Genomic DNA, 9088 nt, shown 5'->3' with positions numbered 1-9088 from the left:
GGTGCGGCTGTCCTCGAGTTCGGGAGGCCCAACGGGCAAGCTCGAGGTTGTGGGACAAGAGATGCTGCCTCTGCTAGCCACCGGAGCCAGCCCCAACACCAGCCCCTTCTCCCACCCAAGTGAATCCCAACACCAGCCTCTTTCCACCCAAGTGAATCCCAACACCAGCCTCTTTCCACTCAAGTGAACCCCAACACCAGCCTCTTCTCCCACCCAAGCCTCAACACCAACGTCTTGTCCCACCCAAGTGAGTCTCAACACCAGCTTCTTCTCCCATCCAAGCCCCAACACCAGCCTCTTTCCACTCAGGTGAGCCCCAACACCAGCCTCTTCTCCCACACAAGCCCCAAAGCCAGCCTCTTCTGCCTCAGTCTCCACCGAGCTTCAGGTATTAGGTTGACATCCATCTCCACATGCACACCTCAGGTCCTCCTGCAGGGCAGTATCTAAAGGTGTTTCACAGGACTGAGTTAATCTCGAGCATCTGACCATGGAATAAGAGCCCCAAATGCGTGCTGTGAAAGGACGTGCTATTTTATGGGTTCTTTTCAGTTGTAGGCAACTAGAAAATTCCTGAAGAGCTGTAAGCACAGAGAGCAACGGCCACTTTTTTTCCTATTGGGAGGAAGACTGAGTGTCATGGTAATGGATCCAACTATTTGCCAATGCAAAAGCTTTTTCAAGAGAGCCCCCAGGTTCCAGAAGAAGTCAGTGGAGCTGCAAACAGCATCAGCTTTGCACTGTCTCTCTGGCTCCAGCTGGCATGGGCTGCTAAGGAAAGGCTACAGTAAGACAGCAAGTTCATAGTGGTGTTTCCCCAGGCTTGTGTTCCAGCTGGAAAGGCATCGGAGAATGGTTTAGGTTAAAAGGGACCTTAAAGATCATCTAGTTCCAACCCCCCTGCCATGGGCAGGGACACCTCCCACTAGATCAGGTTACTCAAAGCTCCATCCAGCCTGGCCTTGGACCCCTCCAGATTTGGGGCATCCACAACCTCCCTGGGCAACCTGTTCCAGTGCCTCACCACCCTCAGAGTGAAGAATTTCTTCCTGATATCTAATCTAAATCTACCCTCTTCTAGTTTGAAGCCATTACCCCTCATCCTGTCACTACATGCCCTTGCAAAATGTCCCTCGCCAGCTTTCCTGTAGGCCCCCTTCAGATAGTAGAAAGCTGCCATAAGGTCTCCCCAGAGTCTTTAGTTCTCCAGGCTGAACAACCCAAGCTCTCTCAGCCTGCCCTCATAGGAGAGGTGCTCCAGCCCTCTGATCACCTTTGCATTTATATGCTGTATGGGTTTGAGTCTTGTTTCTCAGTCACCTGCAGGAGCTTCCCTTGATGTCTTCAGTGCTGTCATTTAGAATTTTGGCTCAAAACATAACCTTAATAAAGTCTGATGGCATGGAAACCATAGGTCCAGTACACCGGTCACTGGGAGCAGTCCTACAGCCCCGTCATTCCATGGGCTTCCTCCTGGCTGACAGCATTACTGCAAGGGTGAGGAGCCAGGGAGGGTGAAACAAGCTGCAGCAGGACCGTGAGGAGGGAAAGAAAACAGCATTTCTTCTTTTCCTTCCTCTTTCTGAAGAGCAGTAGGACTTTGTTACCATTTAATTAATAGTATTATTGCCTTCTTTAATCAACATTTGACTTCTTCCTTTGCAAATACATCATGCCCCAGGGTGATTTCAAGGTGTGATTATCTTCAAAGTCTTCAAAGCTGGCTGAGGCTGCAGCATCTGTGTTTTATTGGAGTGCTCTTGGTATCTCCTCCGAGCGGAGCACCACGCCCTTGCAGCACGCCTTGGCCCTCCGATGCCCCGCAGGAGGGCAGAGGGACCAGCAGCCACACACAGGGAGCGTTAAAGGCTTTTGCATGGACAGCTGCCATAAAGCAATAAAAATCCTTTATAAATAAAAATGGACTTCCATCATATTTGCCAGTTTGTCCTGTCGTTGAGTGATGTTTTATTATTGATTTAATTGACCTATAGCTTAATTTTTTATAAATGTTATTCACTTCTTTCTGAACTACATCTGTTTACTGGAGAGGCTGCTCTATAAGCCAATCTGTAGAGCATCTCTATGCTCCTGTTAGGAAGTAGGATAATTTACTTCTTTATACAAGCCTGCCATCTAGGCAAATCTTTGTTATAAGTTACTATAAAAAGGTTAGTGTTTGCTTTAGTCTCTCTTTAAGCCCAGGTTTACTGTTCATTTATACATGTGTATTTATCTGAGCAGTCAGTACTTCGCTATTTATAGAGACAAAAAGTAGTCCCTATTCCCACCATGTGTCTTCTGACCTGATTGAAGATGCAGTTTAGGCCAATACACTGTGCCTGGCCGATTGCTGCAATACAGCCTCTTTATTTTATTCTGGTAATCTAAATGGAATAAAAAAGCTAATAATAAGTGGAGTCCACCTTTCTCTCTCCTCACCCCTCCCAAAATACTGTGTGGGCACCGGGGGACGCAGAATAGTCTGGTGCTACATCGTCATCTTTACATCCCAGGCAGAGGGTGCCTCTGTGGGAAAGAGAAGCTGTTGTACTGCGGTACTTTGATTTTTAGGGTTTTTTTCCTATTGGAACAAGGCCCGTTGGCAGCTACTGCAACCCGTAGGCTGCTCTAGTTTACACCACAGGCTGACCAAACACACAACTGCCTTTGAAAATACGATATTATAGAAGTGTCTTAAAACCATCTCTTCCCGCAGGGAGGAGGGAAGGCCTGGGAAAGACCTCAAGAAGTTGGGTGCAGCAGCAGCACAGCGTGGCTCACGCTAAGTTTGCAACAGAAAGTGCTTATCATGCAGGTCTCTCTATGTTCATCTACAGCACTGTCACCTCCAACTACAAGGGACATGCCCACAGCTGTATTAACCTCCACGACCCAGGTGGCAGGAGGTTCATTGTACTGTACGTTGTGCAGATGCAGAGTAAGGACCAGTCCCTGTCCCAAAGCACTCATATTGCCCAGTAAACAAGGAATCTGAAGGGGAGATAAAATGTCCAGGCAGAAGAACAATAGCAAGTCACAGGGCTACAGGAAAGCCAGATTTCTGTATCCAGAGCTGTTGAATTAGGTCACCTGCTCTACTGAAATACCTTTTGTCTGACACCCTGAGCTCACAGCTACCACAGCTTGGAGCAGAACCGCTTTAGATTCCTGCTTCAAAACAAAGATCCCACCAGCCCCAGAGGAGCTGAACTAAATCAAGCTCTTTCTGCCAGGCTCTGATGTAAGGGAGATTTTTGACAGCGTTCCCAAACATGAACCGTCTTGCTGCATCTTGCTGCAGAGGAGGCTTCTACTCCAGCCTGATCGTAGCCTGACCCAGATATCCCTTGTGGCTTCCCCTCGAAAGGCAGTTTTCCCTGTGCGTGAGGTAAGGGAAAGAAATTACTTTGGTTATTGTTTAGATATTGACATGATGGGTAGCTTATAAGTAAAGGCGTGCAGGACTGCTAGGTGAGCTCTGCCCGGTTAACCCATCACAGGCTGGCTGAAATCCGCTGTGCGCAGCTGCATGCACGTGTATTCACAGGCACGCATGCAGCTCACGAATTCCTGGCTGCTTTGCATCAAAGAGACTGTGGAAGTAGTCGTCAGGCACTGTCCCCCAAGATTATTTCATTAGCTCTTTGCTAACATACTTTGAGATGCATTGGGAGAGGTTCACAAGTAGGCCACACAGGGTTTCTTAACCCCCTTCTTCACTCGGGTGGATTCTGCTCCCCAGTGATGACTTTCTTTCCCAGAAATCTGAAATTGCAGCTAGGCCAGTTCTTTGCCCCCCGCTGCAGGGAGACGGGCGTTCTTGCTGTATGCCTGCAGCATTCTCACTTCGGATCGGGATTTCTGCCTTGGTTTTTAATGCGAGCAGGGAAGATCCGTAGACTTTTGCAAGAGGACGCTGCAGGTCTGAACCTGTGTCCTCCATACAGGTAATGGCACTGTTGCCTGCCAGCAGAAAGTGTGGGATTGAGCCCTTTCCTTATAGGGCCTGAGACCAAAGCTTTTCATCACTGGTTCTGTGTATCAGCACGAGCTGGATCATCATCAAATGTAAATAATCCTCCTTCTGAATATGCCCCTTTTAAGTGCCATTTTAAAAATCTTCCCTTTGGTCTTTGGTGGGTTTTTTTTGTTTTGTTTCTTGTTGATTGATTGATTTTTAAATGACTAGGCATTTGTCAAGAGTACGGATGTTTATCTTAATTTTAGTTAGACTGGTGTAACAACGTTGCTGAGCTGAGTTTGGACCAGCAAAAGCAATCTGCCCCTCCTCTGCTGGAGCATCAATCTTTCGCTCTGCTCAATATCTCGGTTGTGCCGGTTGCCAACATTCCCATCTCCTGTACAGCCGGGAACAGGCCCCAATCCTGCCCAGTCAACTGGAAAACAATGAGACCATTCATGTGCATGGTTATTCACTTGCATAAATGTTTACAGAGATACAGTCAAAACTGTGACAGACCTCTGTCGTTTGAATGGTTCTACAAGATGGATTTTTACAAGACTAGTATTTTTAACCCATTTTTACCCAGCTATAGGCACAGATTCTGAGCTGGACTGTAGTAGCATTGCACAAAATGGCTTCAGTTTGGTGTCCTTGTTTTATACAAGCTGGAGTGTTTTTCCTGTGGGTTTTTTTTTTACCTACAACACAGTCCTAAGTACCAACATGACATTTAATTTTACTACTATGGAATTTACTAGAATAAAGCGTTATATGTGTTAACGCTTCTTTTCAGAATGTGCAGTGTGGCCTTCTTCAGTCATCCTCTTTTATTCCCCTGCTATGCCACAGAGATTATTTTCTTTTTATTATGTAGCCTAAATTGTAGAGCTATTTTTAATTTATGACCCTCATAACTTGAGGGGGGGCAGGAAGAAATATCAACGCAATAAAAGAGTAGAGCTGGTGCAGTGTGAACATTGTCAGAATGTCTCATCTAGGATTTGTGTGATACAAAACTTTGCTGAAAGAATTAAAAACATACGCTTAACTGATCTCATATTTGGCATTTTTAATTAGTAAAAGCTCAGCAATGATGATGTCGTGCTGTCTGATGAGATTAGGTCAGATGATACATGGTTGTATGGTGTGGCATCTTAAATAGGAATCACCTTATGGCAAGTTGGAGCTATTTCGATATCATATTTAGAGAAATAGCTTCTCAGGGAAAGTTGATTGGTTTCATAAGAGGAGCAGCAGGGTTTTGAGGACTCCTGTGTGGGAGAACAGGAACAACAGGCAGCTTGAAATCATCTCTATTTCAGTTTTTTTCCTCTTATTCATTCAATTAATTTTAATGTACTTGCATATTTCTTATGAGAAAGGTTGCAAGCCTACTTAGACAGAAAAATGATTTCATGTGGCCTGGAGAATCCAATGCAACATGCATGGCCGGAGGGCTGTACTTTGCCCTTCAAACCATGAACAAATTCCTTCTCCCATTCCTCCGTGGCTGTTGTTATAATGGTAAGGCAAGAATATTTGGTTGAATACCAGAGATGCAACATTTCCTTAAGGAGTTTTGCTCCAGTAACCACCTCTGGTTTTCTTTTTCTTCCTTTTCCCCTAGTACTCCACTCATGCACTTGTGCATTTTCAGACCCAGCCTAAGGTTTATTTTGGTACTACATTCCCTGCAGACTCTGCTTTGTGCAGCTGATCCTCTGCTACCCTGTCCCAAGGGTTTCCTTCTTCAGAAGATGTTTTATGGAACTTCTCCCATTGGACCAATTTCAGGCCTTTCTAGGAAAATCCTCTTGATACTTGGTTCACTGGGGCCATTTGATTGACATTCATGAAGAGGATGAAAATCTTGATTTGAATTAAAACACCAGTTTACACTAAAGAAAACCAAGATTTTCATTCAACAGGAGCTCACTGATTTATGGACTGCACAAAGTTGCTCCTTGCCTGAGAGACTTATTAAGACAAGACTTAGAGACTCCGCAATGGGAGAATGAGAATTCTTAAAACTAAGCCATTCCTGTATGTTTTGATCAAATTAATGTATTTTACTGGAAATCCAATGTTCCTGAACTTTCTTTGCTGGCCTTATAAATAAGGCAAATAAGGAAGGGAGATTTTAGGTTACAATAGACAGTTGCATCTGTAGAGGAAACATTACTATTGTCTCTGTAGCCAAGTGTTTGCTTTGCTGACTGATACTAGATCGTACCATTCTGGTTTAATGAAAATGTCAGTTCCGCTTGAAACTATCTTCTTGGTTTCTTGCATTCTATTGCGTTATAATTTTTGCCTGAAAGATGAAAAGCTTTGATGAAATGCCTAACAGATACATTTAGGAAAAAAAAAAAAATCATAGTTCCCTTTAAATTGAAGGGTGTGTCTACAGTAACATCCAATGTAGAGGTGAAGGCCTTACAGGAAGAGAAAGTTTGTAATTTGCTGGCCTGCAGGAAATAATATACTAAATCACTTGGAGGTTCACCCATTTTCTGCCCTGTGAAGTTAATACCATATTCCACTATGTTGATCTTCAGCAATGCTCTTCTTTCACTTGAGAATTGCGGGGAAGAACGTTATGAATATAGATGAAAAGGTCAGCAGCATCAGGACATGCCAGCTCGCTTCGATGGGGTCAACTGTAAGGGCAGCTTCAGTAATTTATAGCATACAAGCTATCGGTTGGAGATTTATATGCTTGCCAGGCATTTTATAAGAACTCATCAGAGCAATATTTATTTCTTTGAGGGAAACAGTTGGATTAGCAGCACCATGGGAGAATAAAAGCCACCACAAGGAGACCAACAGACCGCTATTTTTGAGATGTGGCAGTAGCAGATTCATTACATGATGATTCTTAAAAGCTTCAGGATACTTTGGGATAATCTTCTTTAGTCAGCAGGTGCATGAACTCCCACGTGTTCCATATTCATTAAATCATCTTAAACCCCTGCAAAATATGTGTGTTAGCTAACTGCACACACATGCTTGGGGCTGTCCTTCTCATCATAGGTTTTATAAGTAGAAGCTCCATCCATTTCAGGTAAATAGTGTGGTCCCTACTGACACAAGCTCTCAGGCAAGCTGAGCATGGATCATTATGTCATTTCAGCACTCCTGGCAAGTCTCAAGGTCCAGGGTTTTTCCATGATAGTGAAATTAAATCCCCAAAACAAGTTGTGGGTAGGTGAGATAATCGATTGAGGAAGGCGAAGGGACATCTGAAGAAGAACCAGAGGTACCATGGTGCTGGTTATCTGCCAAGCACAAAGCAACTTATACTTCCTACACACACAGGGTACTTTGTTTAAATTGTCCAGAAGAGATTCAGAATACGTCTTACCTCCAGTGAGTTTCAGTATCTTGAAGTATTTTTTGAGACGAATAAAATTCTGGGCCCTTTCAGTACCTACGCCTGCAAGATGGATGCCTGCTGGGGGATAACAGCACCATCCAACTGCAATTGTTAATATCAGCTTCAGTGTTTGGGGATGAATTGCATTTTCTGCAGGAAAAGCTTTAGCAGAAACAACTCTGAACTGATGGCATCTGGCCACTGCAGGCAGAAGGACCCTGTTGTAGCTCACTGGCCTAATATCAGAGGGTGTAGGAGCTCACAGAGTAGGGTCCAGTCATCCGCTTTGGCTGGAGCACAGAAGATTTGTGCAGGTTTCCTCTTTTTCAATGAGTTGGGTCCACGGCACCAGTTCCAAAGAGAAAAAGAAGCAGATAACACCAGCAAACAGTGCCTCTAGGAAAAAAACAGTGACTGTGACACCAGTCACTGCTGGTCACACCTGCCCAACAACTGAGTACTTAGTCGTGAAAATGAATTACACTACTAAATCTCACTAAGGGGCTGTAGCCATCTTTTTTGCACGGGGATGTGCAGAATAGCTTCTGCATCACATCACAGGGCAGAGCCTTCTCCATGGCACATCACCTTCTCAGTCATGTCTAGCTTCATTTTGCCTTTGCCACTAGCTACTACAGGTTAAATTTCTTCTCTTGGGATCTTGAAGAAACATCCTAGAGCTTTCCGCCCACTCACCATAAGTTGAATTTAAATACAGAGACATTCATTAGCACTGTATTTTGTCTTAATTTCTCATTCATTCTCAAGGGTTATTTTCCCCACTCTACATTTTAACATTAGACATTTCTCAGTATCTGGGCCTACATATGCATCAGCTCAAACACATAGTGGAGAACAGAGGAGCCAACACAGCAGAGAAAAGCCATGAAGAGGTTCTCCAAGTGCTGTCGTTGAGACGGGATGGTCAGGAAAAAACATGCATGAAAGAAAGCGCAAAGAAAGAAAGAGCCATAAAAAGGCTGAGTGTACACTTAGGTGTTGTACAAGAGCAAGAAGTAGCAACAGCAGGTGGGACATGAGAGTTGTCCCACTTTGCAGCTATTTTCCCTCCTGTTGTCTCTGGTACGCAAGTAGACTGCAAGCATTTTGAACCAGGGACTGTCTTTACTTTGTTTGTACTATGCATGGAACTCCTCAGCACTCCTGTAATACAAATGATCATTCAACAGAAGCTATTGTATGCCCGGCAAAGTTGAAAATCAGATCCATTTGAGACCCTAGGTAAACTGGAGAGAATGTCTTATTACAATTTAAGTATGAAGACGATAAAGTGAGGAGGGGAGAGAGATGGTGATATAGTTAAGGCTGATGACATGGTCTATAATTTCTTTCTTTGATTGACTGTTAATAGCTGAGCAGAAAAAATGAAACTGAGCAAGGTCTTTTACTCAAATGATCATATTTATAACAAGTCATCTTATTAACATAAGGAGAAGATGAATTGGAAATTCTCCAGTGTGTAGTTCGACTGGTCCTATGATCTGTTGTTCAGCCATAAGCTGATTGCTCAGGACATGTCTGGACAAGGAGAGGAGCTGAGGTTAACCGCGCTCTGCGGAGAGCTTGCTGTGCCCTTTCACAGTCAATTCAGCAAACATTATGCAAATATCTTTTGCAAGTATTTGAAGGCAGGAAAAAAAATGATACAATACTGTCCTGGTGGCACAAAAGGACTTTTGAAATTTCCAGTTAATACTTGAAAGCGTTTTGAACTCTGACTAGTA

The sequence above is a fragment of the Charadrius vociferus genome, unplaced genomic scaffold (genome assembly GCF_000708025.1).
Source record: "Charadrius vociferus isolate BGI_N301 unplaced genomic scaffold, ASM70802v2 scaffold763, whole genome shotgun sequence".
Classification (NCBI taxonomy): domain Eukaryota; kingdom Metazoa; phylum Chordata; class Aves; order Charadriiformes; family Charadriidae; genus Charadrius; species Charadrius vociferus.
Note: the sequence above shows the minus strand (reverse complement) of the source record.